Genomic DNA, 14,847 nt, shown 5'->3' with positions numbered 1-14,847 from the left:
TGGCGCCTACGTATTATTACGACATGGCGATCGCGATCGCATAGAGGCTGTGGGGGCGCGATCACGCCCTATGGGAAAAGGTAGTTGAACTGTATAACACAGAAAAGGGATACAAAAAAATATCCAAGGAATTAATAATGCCAGTCAGCAGCGTTCAAAATGTGATTAACAAATGAAAAATCAGGGGCTCTGTAAAAACCAAACCACGGTCTGGTAAACCAACAAAAATTTCGGACACAATTGCCAGGAAAATTGTTCGAGATGCGAAGAAAAACCCACAAATAGCATCAGCTGAAATTCAGGAGTCACTGAAAACTAGCAGTGTGGCTGTTTCAAGATGCACAATAAGGAAGCACTTGAAGAAAAATGGGCTGCATGGTCGAGTCGCCAGAAGAAAGCCATTACTGCACAAATGACACAAAGCATCTCGTCTACAATACGCCAAACTGCACAGAGACAAGCCTCAAAACTTCTGGGACAAGGTAATTTGGAGTGATGAGACCAAAATTGAACTTTTTGGCCACAACCATAAACGTTACATTTGGAGAGAGGTCAACAAGGCCTATGATGAATAGGAACACCATTCCTACAGTAAAGCACGGAGAATGCCAAGAGTGTGCAAAGCAGTCATCAAAGCAAAAGGTGGCTACTTTGAAGAACCTAGAATATAAGACATATTTTCAGTTGTTTCACACTTTTTTGTTAAGTATATAATTCCACATGTGTTAATTCATAGTTTTGATGCCTTCAGTGTGAATGTACAATTTTCATAGTCATGAAAATACAGAAAAATCTTAAAATGAGAAGGTGTGTCCAAACTTTTGGTCTGTACTGTATATTGTACCCATAAATAAATATTTTTTATGAGAAAAAAATATAGAAAAAGTACACACATTTGGAATCGTCGCGTCCAGAACGACCCGACCTATAAAACTGTCCCACTAGTTAACACCTTCAGCGAACATCGTAAAAAAAATACTAAAAAAACAAGGTACGGACTGTGGCCTGAGGCTTTATGTGAGCTCCCACTCATAATCCTGTAATCCCAGCCTGTACCGACTAAAAGATTTATACCGCTAATCCTACCTCCTAACACACTCCGCTACCTGTGAGGAGTTGATATCGGGGGTCCCCGAGGAGACTGACCCGTCAAAAGAGAAGCACTGGCAAGGAGGACAGCCAGTCCAACATGGCGCCGGCCGAAGAAGCACAACAGGGGAGATAAGATGTCGGAGGCCGCATCTCATCTGAGACGCTTTGCCCGTGTGACTAAGGCAGCCGTAGAGGATTCTCTTTTAGGCTGCGTGCACACGATGCGTTTTTCATGCGTTTCCGCTGCGGAATTTCCGCAGCGGAAACACATCAAAAACGCATGGTAATCCGCACCCCATGGTCCCCAATGGCATTCCGCAATGTTAATGCACATGCTGCGGATTTTTCCGCAGCGTTTCTGCAGCGCTCATAAATCCGCAGCATGTTCATTAATTTTGCGGAATTGCCGCCATTGACTTGCATTGAGACGCACAGAATCCGTGTCTGTACATTTGTACAAGCGGATAATATGCGTTTCAATGTGCGGATGGTACCCAGTTCTGGAGGAGAGAAGACTCTCATCCAGACCTGGGTACCATTGTACCTGTAAAAAAAAGAACAAAATAATAAAGTTTATATTCACCTGTCCGGCGGCCCCTGCAGCGCTTCTCATTCCAGGACCTGAGATGACGTCTCGGTCATGTGACCGCAGGCTGTCTCGCGAGATGCCGGCAACCTGGAAGAAGCCAGGAAGGAGCGCGACAGCTCACGCGGCGGGGCATTGGAGGTGAGTATAGCTTTATTTTTTTATTTTTACGGTCACACTGTATAAATCCATGCCGTTTGCATGGATTTATACAGTGTGACCTAGTTGTCAAGCACTTTCCAAGTGATGCTATCGCCTGGAAAGTGCTTGTCAGTCCGCATGCGGAAACACATGCGTTAACGCATGTGGGTACGCATGTGAATCCGCATGTATTCTGCAGGAAAAACACATGCACAATCTGCATGCGTTTTTTCTGCCAGGGAGATGCAGAAATGCTGCAGAAATTTTCTGCTTCATTTCTGCATCGTGGACACATAGCCTAAGGTCAGCCGGGGGAGGAACAGGAGGAGCAGGGAGAACCGTGTGCTCCTGATAAAGAGCAAATGATGCAGCAAAAATATTCAGCAGCAACTGTCCTGGGCATAAAGTGAAGGAATTTACTTGGTGCCGGCAGTAAACCTAGAGCATACCACAGACCAGGAACCCACCATGAGGGATGTGCTAACTGTGGTCAATATGTCCAACAAGTCCCTGCAAAGGGCGTTTGAAAGAATTAAAGAAACAGAGGGCAGAATTAGTAATATTGAGGATCAATTGTCTCCTATGCAAAGGATATGAAAACATACAAGCAAAATCTGATTACCCTGCTTAATAAAACAGATGATTGGAGAAGAGACCCTGTAGAAAAAATCTACTCCTATAAGGAGTCCCAGAAAGAGCTGAAGGCAAAAACCCAGTTGAATATATGGCGACCTGGCTCAGGGATGTGTTTGGAAGAGAGGTTCTGTCTCCCATGTTGGCAATAGAGCGTGCTCATAGGGTGCCTTTCAGACCCCCTCCACCAGGAGCTCCGCCAAGGCCCTTTGTATTGAAGTTACTGCACTATAGAGACACAATCCTTCGCAAAGCACGTGACTGTCCTAACTTATCCATTGAAAAGACCAAGGTGGCCATCTTTCCTGACTTCTCTGCTGAAGTGCAGAAACGCAGAGCACAATTTACACCTGTAAAGAAAAGGCTGCGAGACTTACTACTCCCATATTCTGTGATGTATCCGGCACACCTGAGGATCGTTGTCTCAGGAAAGGTGCTCATCCATGAATCTCCCCGGGAAACTACACAATGGCTGGACATCAGCGAAGCTAAATTTAAAGTGGATAAATCCGGACCTCCATAATCATCAACACTTTTGCTTTGGTGGCTTTTGAATCTTGATGCCATTTGATATGGACAGCGGGAATCTCTAAAAAGGATTTGAAGAAGAGCTTTTCTTTTTAGGTCAGGCTTTGGACTTATAAAAGCTTCCAATCTCTCCTCCGGGGAGAAATGTCTGTGATGTTTGATTGATTGTATTGCAATGTTAGAAGTTATTTATGTTATGTGTTAAAAAGGGGTACATGCAAAAAAAGAAGGGAGGGTGGAGGAACAGCTCAAAACGGTCTACTGGTTATTCTGTTTCCCTGCGCACATATGGCTGAGCTTGTAAATACTATAGCGTGAATTGTGCGGGGCATGGGAGAACCAACTAAGAGGTGGCTGTATATACTTGGTTATATCAATACAAGCCAGCTATTGTCTGCTTGTTAGAAACACATTTGACCCATGAAACAAAACAAATTCATAGGTCGTGGATAGGCCATGTTTTTCATTCAGTATTTTCTTCTCATGCCAGAGCGGTATCTGTTTTGATTTATAAATCAATCCCATTTAAATGTCTTAAAACTGTCATGGATACTGAAGGACGGTATATTGGTATATTAGGCTATATATACGGAAACAAATAATTTTGGTAGCTTTATATAAACCCCCTCCATTTATAAGGATAATTATTAAAAAAAATATTATACTTTACATTGGAATTTCCTACGACTCCAGTTTTGTTGGTTGGAGATTTCAATAATTATTTCCACCCACATTGGGATAGACTACATATGGGTAACATCCCTGACCCGGCCTCCTCTACGGGGATGGCTAGATTATTTTCAGAAATTGGGTATGTGGATATTTGGAGACAGAGAAATCCCTCAATTAGACAATATTCATGCTACTCAATGTCACACCATTCCTTGTCAAGGACTGACTTGGCAATTGGAACAGAATCTCTGAATCCGTTAATTCACAAAGTAAAATATTTTCACAGGGGAATCTTAGACCATTCTCCGATATGTGCGCAATTGAGAACAGGGGGAATAGAGGGGGCAATGAAATGCCCGTGATGATTGAACCATATTGGCTAATGTTGGTGGGTAATTCTTTAAAATAGGATCTGATATAATTTTTTTAAATAAACGAGGGATCAACATCAAAAATCAAGATGGATAAGTGGATTCAGAAATTTCATTTAAGCCCGAATCAGACATTACAATTTGAACACATTAGACGCTCTATCCTGAGTCATCTGAAAGACACCTCCCTAGAAATTACTACTAATGACTTTGATTGCTTAGTGAGGGCCACGAGGACTTCATCATCTATCTCTTCCTTATACAATGCAATGAGGGATGTGATGTTGGGAGTAAATCCTGACATTTTTTTCAAACACTGGGAAAAAATTTTTAAATGATCAAGACATTGGAGTTAAGATAAGAGAAGGTTGGGGAAAAACCTGTAAAGCAATAACTAATGAGATGTGGAGGGAAACCCAATTTAAGATCATTCATAAAGCAAGATACGCCTTTGATCTCCCCAAAATGCCCCTTAAAAGTGATAGAATTACTTATTGTCCTAAATGTAAAACCCCTTCTACGGACTTATCACATGGGCTTTGGCTGTGTCCAAAACTACGCATCTTCTGGGGGCTATTCTAGATTGCATTAAAGAAATGTGGAACTTTAAAACACAACTCCCTCTTACGATGATATTGTTTCACTACTGGCCTAGAGATAAAACAAAAGAAGGAAGGTCTCCATTTAAGATCCCCCCATTATTCTATGTTTTGGTTCTATTGGCAAAGCGTATGTTACTAGGCTGCTGGTTGGAACCTTCAATCCCGACTTTACAGGATTTCATCTCACAATTAAAAAATCCATTATATCTAGAAAGAATAAAAGCAGGAAAAAATAAGAAACTCACGAGCAAATACTTTGTGAAATGGAAAAACTTTTATTGGAAAACACTGTAATCACGAAGAAATCACATATTGTAACGTCGTTTGTTAACTCCGTTTGGTATCACACTGAGACATTGAGAGGGTCCCTAAGAAAACTCCTACAAGACCCAACAGTTGATTCTGCAAATATTGTTTGATACATACGAATCTATTGGGAAAAGTAATAGATATTAGAACTCATAATGAGAAACCAACTTGCATAAAGGTGTGAAATGGTTACAGAAAGATTAATAATGAATAGCATGTAGATCAGGGAAAGGAAGGAGGATGAGAATAAGAACAAATTAGAAAGGAAGGATTGGTCTATGTCACAACGTATGGCTGAAAGCTCAAGAATCAACAGCAAGACCCATCTGGATTGATTTTTTCTTGTGTTTGGATGTGTTTTGATTTATCTTTACAAAAATACTAATAAAATATGTTTAAAAAATAATAATAATACTATGGGATGCCATGAAGGCCTATGGTACAGGAACACTTATAAGAGATATTATTAGATATAAAGCTAAAACTAAAGAATTCACACAAGATTTCCAAAACGGGGTACAACAGGCTGAGGTGCAATACATCCTAAACCCATCAGCTGGTAATGGCCGGGAGTAAGAGGCAGCTCAGAGATTATTTCATGATCATCTTATCTCTAAGGCGGAAAACAAGCAGTTCTTTACAAAGAAAAATATTTTGAACAGGGGGAAAGTGTGAGGCATCTTCTTTCTAGCGTAGATAAATCACAGGAGGGTCCATCTTATGTCGCGGAAAATGGAGACACCACATCAGGAAACAATGTGCTAAATGCCTTTCATACTTACTATTCTAATATTTATGAATCAAGATTTAGAGGAAATGAGGATGAACTTGGATTGTTTCTTGAAAATATAAAATTACCTAAGTTTGAAGAGGAAAGTAGCTCCTAGGAAATCCACTGACAATGTCTGATCTTGAGGATGCATTACAGTCCCTTGGTAATGAAAAGGCACCGGCTCTGATGGACTGCCATGTGAGTTTTTTAAAAAATATAAGGATCTCCTAATCCCTAAACTATTAGATACTTTTAATGAAGCAATAGAATCGGGTCACATGCCAAAATCTACGAATGAGGCAATTGTAGTGGTCCTTTTGAAACCAGGGAAAGACCTGCTGTCATATCGTCCCATTTTTCTTCTATCGGTAGACACTAAAATTATTGCAAAGGCCTGGCAAATAGATTATTTCACATTATTACAGAGATTATTCATCAGGATCAATCAGGCTTTGTGCAAAACTGGTCCACAGCAATGAATTTATTATAAGGCTTTTTTTTTTGAATATTCAGAAATCAGATGTAATAATAGGACATAAAGCTATTCTTTCTCTCTCTATGCGGCTAAAGCATTTGATGGCGTAGAATGGATATACCTGTGGGAGGTTCTGAAAAGGTTTGGGGTGGGTCCCAAATTCCTATCATACATACAGGTTTTGTACTCTGGACCTCAGACTAAAATAAGAACTAACGGTCTCTTATCTGCTACAATCACGTTGGGGAGGGGCACACGACAGGGATGCCCCCTGTCCCCTCCTTCTCGCGATGGCCATTGAACCTTTGGCCTGTATGTTGAGTGCTAGTCCGGATATTGTAGGCTTTAAATATGGTATCTTAGATGAATGATTTTCACTCTATGCTGACGATTTACTGATATATATACAGTTGAAACCAGAAGTATACACTATATAAAAAGACACACATGCATACTTTTCTCAATATCTGACATTAGTGATGAGCGAGCATGCTTGTTTAACTCTTTAAACGAGCATGCTCGGGTACACGCCGAGTAGTTTCGGCGTGCTCGGCATTTCAGTTGAAGCAACCGCGTCTGCATGTGTCGCGGCTGTTACACAGCTGTGACATATGTGGGGATTGCCTGTTTGTTAGGCAATCCCTTGATGTGTCACACACGTATAACAGCAGCGGATGATGGCGGAAGCTGGTAAGATTGTGTCAATATCCACCATGAAACGAGTACTGTATCAACATGGGCTGAAAGGCCACTCTGCCAGGAAGAAGCCATTACTAGAAAAGAAACATAAAAAAGGCAGATTAATGTTTGCAAATGCACACAGGAACACAGACCTTAATTTTTGGAGACATGTCCTGTGGTCTGATGAAACTAAAATTGAACATTTTGGGCACAATGACTATTGTTGCATTTGGAAGAAAAAGGAAGAAGCTTGGATGCCTAAGAACACCATCCCAACTGTGAAACACGGGGGTGTCAGCATCATGTTGTGGGTTTGTTTTGCTGCAGGAGGGACTGATGCACATCACAAAATAGATGGTAGCATGAGAAAAGAAGATTATGTGGCAATACTGAAGCAACATCTGAAGACACCAGCCAGGAAGTTAAAGCTTGGGCGGAAATGGGTCTTCCAAATGGACAATGACCCGAAGCATACTGCCAAAATGGTAACAAAGTGGCTTAAGGATAGCAAAGTCAATGTTTTAGAGTGCCCATCACAAAGCCCTGATCTCAATCCTATTGAAGATTTATGAGCAAAGCTGAAAAAGCAGGTGCGAGCAAGGCGACCTATAAACCTGGATCAGTTACAGCAGTTTTGTCAGGAAGAATGGGCCCAAATTCCGACCAACTATTGTGAGAAGCTTGTGGAAGGATATCCCAAAAGTTTGACCCAAGTCATTCAGTTTAAGGGCAATGGCACCAAATACTAATGAAATGTATGTAAACTTTTGACTTTGCAGTAAATTATAAAAATTCCTTAAAACATTCTTTCTCTCTCATTATTCTGGCATTTGGCAAATATTATAAATTATGGTAATCCTAATTCACCTAAAACGGGAAAGGCTTATTCTGATTTCATGTCAGATATTGAGAAAAACATGCACATGTGTATTTTTATATAGTGTATGGAAACTTCTGGTTTCTACTATAGGTGATATCCAGAAGTCTATTGATCCTATTCTGAACATTATTGGTGAGTTTGGTGAATGGTCAGGACTGTCCATTATTTGGGATAAGTCGGTTATTCTACCATTTGAGGATATCCCTAATTCGAGCATATTAGAACATACACGAATACAAATACAGTTATATGAAAAAGTTTGGGCACCCCTATCAATCTTAAGCTTAATGTTTTATAAAAATTGGTCTTTTTGCAACAGCTATTTCAGTTTGATATATGTAATAACTGTTGGACACAGTAATGTTTCTGCCTTGAAATGAGGTTTATTGTACTAACAGAAAATGTGCAATCTGCATTCAAACAAAATTTGACAGGTGCATAAGTATGGGCACCCTTATCATTTTCTTGTTTTAAATACTCCTACCTACTTTTTACTGACTTACTAAAGCACTTTTTTTGGTTTTGTAACCTCATTGAGCTTTGAACTTCATAGCCAGGTGTATGCAATCATGAGAAAAGCTACTTAAAGTGGCCACTTGCAAGTTGTTCTCCTGTTTGAATCTCCTCTGAAGAGTGGCATCATGGGCTCCTCAAAACAACTGTCAAATGATCTGAAAACAAAGATTATTCAACATAGTTGTTCAGGGGAAGGATACAAAAAGCTGTCTCAGCAATTTAACCTGTCAGTTTCCACTGTGAGGAACATAGTAAGGAAATGGAAGAACACAGGGACAGTTCTTGTTAAGGCCAGAAGTGGCAGGCCAAGAAAAACATCAGAAAGGCAGAGAAGAAGAATGGTGAGATCAGTCAAGGACAATCCTCAGACCACCTCCAGAGAGCTGCAGCATCAACTTGCTGCAGATGGTGTCACTGTGCATCGGTCAACTATACAACGCACTTTGCACAAGGAGAAGCTGTATGGGAGAGTGATGCGAAAGAAGCCGTTTCTGCAAGCACGCCACAAACAGAGTCGGCTGAGGTATGCAAAAGCACATTTGGAGAAGCCAATTTCTTTTTGGAAGAAGGTCCTGTGGACTGATGAAACCAAGATTGAGTTGTTTGGTCATACAAAAAGGCGTTATGCTTGGCGGCAAAAAAACTCAGCATTCCAAGAAAAACACTTGCTACCCACAGTAAAATTTGGTGGAGGTTCCATCATGCTTTGGGGCTGTGTGGCCAATGCCGGCACCGGGAATCTTGTTAAAGTTGAGGAACGCATGGATTCCACTCAGTATCAGCAGATTCTTGACAATAATGTTCAAGAATCAGTGATAAAGTTTAACTTACGCAGGGGATGGATCTTTCAGCAAGACAATGATCCAAAACACCGCTCCAAATCTACTCAGGCATTCATGCAGAGGAACAATTACAATGTTCTGGAATGGCCATCCCAGTCCCCAGACCTAAATATCATTGAACATCTGTGGGATCATTTGAAGAGGGCTGTCCATGCTCGGCGACCATCAAACTTAACTGAACTGGAATTGTTTTGTAAAGAGGAATGGTCAAAAATACCTTCATCCAGGATCCAGGAAATCATTAAAAGCTACAGGAAGCGACTAGAGGCTGTTATTTTTGCAAAAGGAGGATCTACTAAATATTAATGTCACTTTTCTGGTGAGGTGCCCATACTTATGCACCTGTCAAATTTTGTTTGAATGCAGATTGCACATTTTCTGTTAGTACAATAAACCTCATTTCAAGGCAGAAACATTACTGTGTCCAACAGTTATTACACATATCAAACTGAAATAGCTGTTGCAAAAAGACCAATTTTTATAAAACATTAAGCTTAAGATTAATAGGGGTGCCCAAACTTTTTCATATAACTGTAGTTGAGAAATTCTAATACCGAGTATAAATATAACAAAAAGATCTCCGGATTACATTGCACTGATTCTATATCTTCTGGAAAAGCTTAAAAAGAAAATCGATGCGTGGTGGAGATTACCATTATCAGCTGTAGGAAGAGGGAACTTATTAAAAATTATATTGGTACATTCTGCATAATGCCCCTATTTGGATCCATAATTCCCATTTTCAGAAAATTCATAGCAAGTTTCGTTCTCTTATATGGAAAAATAAATCGTCTAGGATAAAATGTGAATATCTACAAAGTGACAAGGAATCTGGTGGATTGGCGATTCCTAATGCACTAATATATTATATGGCAGTGCAATTGGAACATTTGGGTGGGTGGCATAGCGCTGAAAACCCAAATAGTATTAAGGGGTTAATTACCTCAGGACACCGTGGAATATTCCTATTCATATAGCGGAACTGAATGACCTCGCACACAAGAAATCACTATACCCTACACTTGCTCTACTCTACAAGGTCTGGGATAGGGGTAAAGATATAATGGAAATAGGAGACTGCAATGAATCTACACCTATATGGTTTAATAATAAATATGCAGAGGTCTATAAATTAGAGGGATTCCGGAGTTGGGTGGATAAAGGAATATATACGATATAAAACATATATACGATATAAAACACATTGTGTGAAGGGATACTTAAGTCCTTTAATCAATTAAAGGGGGGATTTGGGATGACAAATAAACAATTGTATAAATATCTACAGTTTCGGCATTCATTTAATGCACAATCAAGATGGACGCCCTTTTGGGTAGAAAATAATACTTTTGTTAAGTTGGTATTAGAGAAGGGAAATACTAAGGGTCGTATTTCTGATATTTACTGAATTCTTCTTGATAATTATTTAAAAATATTTCCTTCTCCAGCTAGACAAAAATGGATGGAGATATAGGTCCAATTTCTGAGGATCAATGGGGAGTGGGATTAGAACTGGTACCCCAGTTATCTTTACATGAGGCGCAGAGATTTTCCCAGATCATATTAATACATAGGAAATATAAGACGCCTCGATTCCTATGTAACATAGGATACCGGACTGCTGCTGAATGTCCAAGATGTAACATGGATGCTGCGGGCCTATTACATACGCTATGGGAATGCCGGGAGTTAGGCAAATACTGGAAAGGAGTTCTGTCTATTATAAAGAGGGTATATAAAATAGATATTCAACCAGACCCAAAAAATGCCTATAATAAGAAGCCACCAAACAATGTTATGTAGGCAAAAATGATACCAATAAGAACTTCTACTCATCCCACAAAAAAACAAGCCCCCACTCAAGTCAAACAGAGGATTCCACATTATTAGATTCTTGTAACGGGTCCGGGAGGCGGAACCTCTGAGCTACTATACAAGGGGGCGGCCCTTGTAAGGGAGCGGGTGGCAGTCTCTGGGTGAACGGACAGGGAGTTACGGCAAGTGATCAGGGCAGTCTCTGGGTAAGGGGTAGGTACGACCTGTGATGGCAGAGCCTCCGGGTAGGCTAGCAGGCAGATGGTAGATGTGTGCTCCCAGGTGAGCAAGCGAGAGTCTCTGGAATAGCTGGTGGTCACCGCACGTGACAACGGGACCTCCGGGCTGGCAAGCAGGCAGGTAACGGAGATGCGCTCCCAGGTGAGCGGGCAAGAGTCTCTGAGATAGCTGGTGGTCACAGCACGTGACAACGGAGCCTCCGGGCTGGCAAGCAGGCAGATAACGGAGAAGCGCTCCCAGGTGAGCGGGCAAGCTGGTCCATAGACAGACTGACCGGAGTAGTAAGGCAGACCGTCGGACCTCAGGCAAGCAGGCAGGTAGCTGATATGCGCTCCCAGGTGAGCGGGCAGGCTGGTCCTTTAGACAGACTGACAGGAGTAGTAAGGCAGACCGTCGGACCTCAGGCTGGCAGACAGGTAACAAGTATTCAGGCAGGAATCAAGCAGGTAACTAGCAGGAAACTGGCAGGAAACTGGCAGGTAACTGGCAGGTAACTGGCAACGGGACCTGAGGGCTGAAGCACAGGTGAGACACAGGTGCAAACAACATTGCTCGGGCACCTCCATTTTGGAGGAGGTGCCTTTTATATGATGAAGTCCTCCGGCCATTGGCCGGGGACTCTTTAGGGCGGCACGCGCGACCCCTTTAAGAGGAGGGGAGCGCGCGCGCGCGCGCCCTAAGCACAGGGGCCGGGAAGGAGCGCGCGCCGAGAGCAGAGCAGGAGGAGGACGCCGGGACGGAGCGCGCGCTGACAGCAGAGCGGGGAGAGGACGCCGGACAGGAGCGCGCGCTGACAGCAGAGCGGGGAGAGGACGCCGGGCACGGAGCAGAGCGGTGAGGGGAGCAGCGTCCCTGCCTAGCAGAGGGCAGGGACGCCAGCGCTACAGTACCCCCCCCTTTAGGCCCCCCCTTTTTTAGGCCAGACAGAAATTTAGCTAGGATGAGAGGGGCATGGATGTTCTCCCGGGGCTCCCACGTTCTCTCCTCAGGACCAAACCCCCTCCAATCTACCAGAAAAAAGGTCTTTCCTTTTACCCTTTTGCTGGCAAGAATGTTCTCTACCTCAAACTTGTCCTCAGCAGAAACCAGAGCAGGAGGCGTACCTGTAGACTTAGAAAAAGAGTTAAGTACCACAGGTTTGAGGAGAGATACATGGAAGGAGTTAGGGATCCGTAAGTTGGCCGGGAGTTTCAATTTATAGGCTACCGGGTTGATCTGACCGATGACCACCAGTGGGCCGATGAACCGAGACCCTAACTTATAGGAAGGGATCTTGAGTCGGACATATTTGGACGAGAGCCAGACTTTATCCCCAGGACGGAATTGAGGAGGGTCCATCGCTAAATGCTGCCAGGGGGCAGCAGGTACTGGCAGAGGAAGAAGGCGGCCGGCCGACAGGTGTCTCGGAACTTTGTTGCGGGCGCAGGACACACAGGCAGAAACAAAGTCCATAACATCCTTGTGCAGGTTAGGCCACCAGTAGTGTCGGGTAATAAGCTGGAGGGTCTTTTTCCGACCGGCGTGGTCAGCTAGTTTAGATGAATGACCCCAGTGTAGGATTCTCTCCCGATCAGGTACCGATACGAACGTCTTACCAGGAGGGAGACAATTTAGACTCACGGGAGCCACCTGCATTACTCTGGCGGGATCGATGGGGCAGTCACATGGTCTATGAGGTGGTGATGTCTCTGCCTCCTCCTTAACAAAGACATCAGCACTAGACCAATAAGGAGTCGGAAGTCCAGGTAGATTAGCTGGGATAGGAGAGGGACGGACGGAATGGACGGGAACCAGGCAGGTTTTATGACAGGCCTGTCCCCAGTGAAGGACTTCTCCGGTTTGCCAGTCAAGCACGGGTGCATGTCTCTGGAGCCAAGGCAGACCTAGCAAGAGGGCGTGAGGGAGACCAGGCAGAACGTGAAAGGAGATACTCTCTGAATGCAGCATTCCCACCTGCAGAGTAATGGATTCGGTGATGAATTGGATGGGGCGAGGTAAGAGGCCCCCATCCACGGCAACAACAGACAAGGGTACAGCCAGAGGTTTGGTGGGGATGCGGAACTTCTCCACCAGGGACTGTGAAATAAGATTTCCGGCTGCTCCAGAGTCAAGTTGGGCTAGTTCGGAATAACGATTCTCCCCGCAGATGATTGAGACTGACAACAGCAGGGATGGAGAGGATTTATTTTTGTCTAGATCGACCCCTCTGAGTGAACCTAGATACAGGCGTTCTCCCGACCTCTCCGGGCAGGCACGGATCAGATGCTCCTTACTGCCACAGTAGAAGCAGCTCCCCTCGGCACGGCGGAAATCCTGACGGGATTTGACCATCTTGGTCTGGTCGACCTGCATAGGCTCAGGAGAGTGTACCTGTGGAGAAACGGAAGGAATGACGGGTTCCTGGAAAGTAGGAGCTAGACGTGGAATCCTTCTCTCACGGGTGACCTCTTTGGCACGCTCCTGGAACCGTAGGTCAATCCGGGTGGCAAGGGTTATTAGATCATCGAGAGTGGTAGGAATGTCCCGACCAGCAAGTTCATCTTTAATACGGCCGGACAGACCCTCCCAGAAGACGGATACCAGGGCTTCGTTATCCCAGGCCAGCTCCGAGGCAAGGGTACGGAACCGTATGGCATATTGGCCCACGGTGAGGCTTCCCTGTCGGAGGCGAAGCAGAGAAGATGCGGATGAGGTCCTCCGTCCGGGTTCGTCGAAGGCTTTCCGGAAAGCCATGAGAAAGGCAGGCAAGTCGGACACCAGGGGATCTCCTCTCTCCCATAGAGGATTTAGCCAGGCCAGGGCCTCCCCGGTGAGATGGGACATGATAAAGGCAATTTTGGCTCGGTCGGAGTTAAACTGGTGGGATAATAGTTCAAAATGCAGGGTGCACTGATTTATGAAGCCCCGAGCCAGGACGGAGTCGCCTCCGAAGCGAGGAGGTGCAGAGAGCCGGGGTCCGGAAAAGGATACCATGGTACTGGCGGAGGTTGTTGGTGGATCAGACAGAGTGTTCAGGCGAGTATTAACATTCCGCAGGTGACCCAGGATGGTCTCCTGTTGGGACCTCTGACGGGACAGTTCAAGACAGAGGTCCGAGAGCGAGGGAGCTTGGGTGCCACCTGGTTCCATGGCCCGAGCAAACTGTAACGGGTCCGGGAGGCGGAACCTCTGAGCTACTATACAAGGGGGCGGCCCTTGTAAGGGAGCGGGTGGCAGTCTCTGGGTGAACGGACAGGGAGTTACGGCAAGTGATCAGGGCAGTCTCTGGGTAAGGGGTAGGTACGACCTGTGATGGCAGAGCCTCCGGGTAGGCTAGCAGGCAGATGGTAGATGTGTGCTCCCAGGTGAGCAAGCGAGAGTCTCTGGAATAGCTGGTGGTCACCGCACGTGACAACGGGACCTCCGGGCTGGCAAGCAGGCAGGTAACGGAGATGCGCTCCCAGGTGAGCGGGCAAGAGTCTCTGAGATAGCTGGTGGTCACAGCACGTGACAACGGAGCCTCCGGGCTGGCAAGCAGGCAGATAACGGAGAAGCGCTCCCAGGTGAGCGGGCAAGCTGGTCCATAGACAGACTGACCGGAGTAGTAAGGCAGACCGTCGGACCTCAGGCAAGCAGGCAGGTAGCTGATATGCGCTCCCAGGTGAGCGGGCAGGCTGGTCCTTTAGACAGACTGACAGGAGTAGTAAGGCAGA

The 14,847-nt window shown here is 44.5% G+C and overlaps 1 protein-coding gene across 1 annotated transcript in view; it reads right to left on the bottom strand.

The window, feature by feature from the left end:
* Positions 1-14,847, bottom strand: part of LOC141176185 (uncharacterized) — a gene marked incomplete at its 5' end in the record, with an annotated part of 484,487 nt that overhangs the window by 466,754 nt on the left and 2,886 nt on the right. The gene's annotated exons all lie outside the window — the stretch shown is intronic.

The sequence above is a fragment of the Phyllobates terribilis genome, unplaced genomic scaffold (assembly GCF_046119375.1).
Source record: "Phyllobates terribilis strain yellow unplaced genomic scaffold, ASM4611937v1 Scaffold_17__1_contigs__length_24005725, whole genome shotgun sequence".
Classification (NCBI taxonomy): domain Eukaryota; kingdom Metazoa; phylum Chordata; class Amphibia; order Anura; family Dendrobatidae; genus Phyllobates; species Phyllobates terribilis.
Note: the sequence above shows the minus strand (reverse complement) of the source record. Positions and strands in the feature narration are given on the sequence as shown.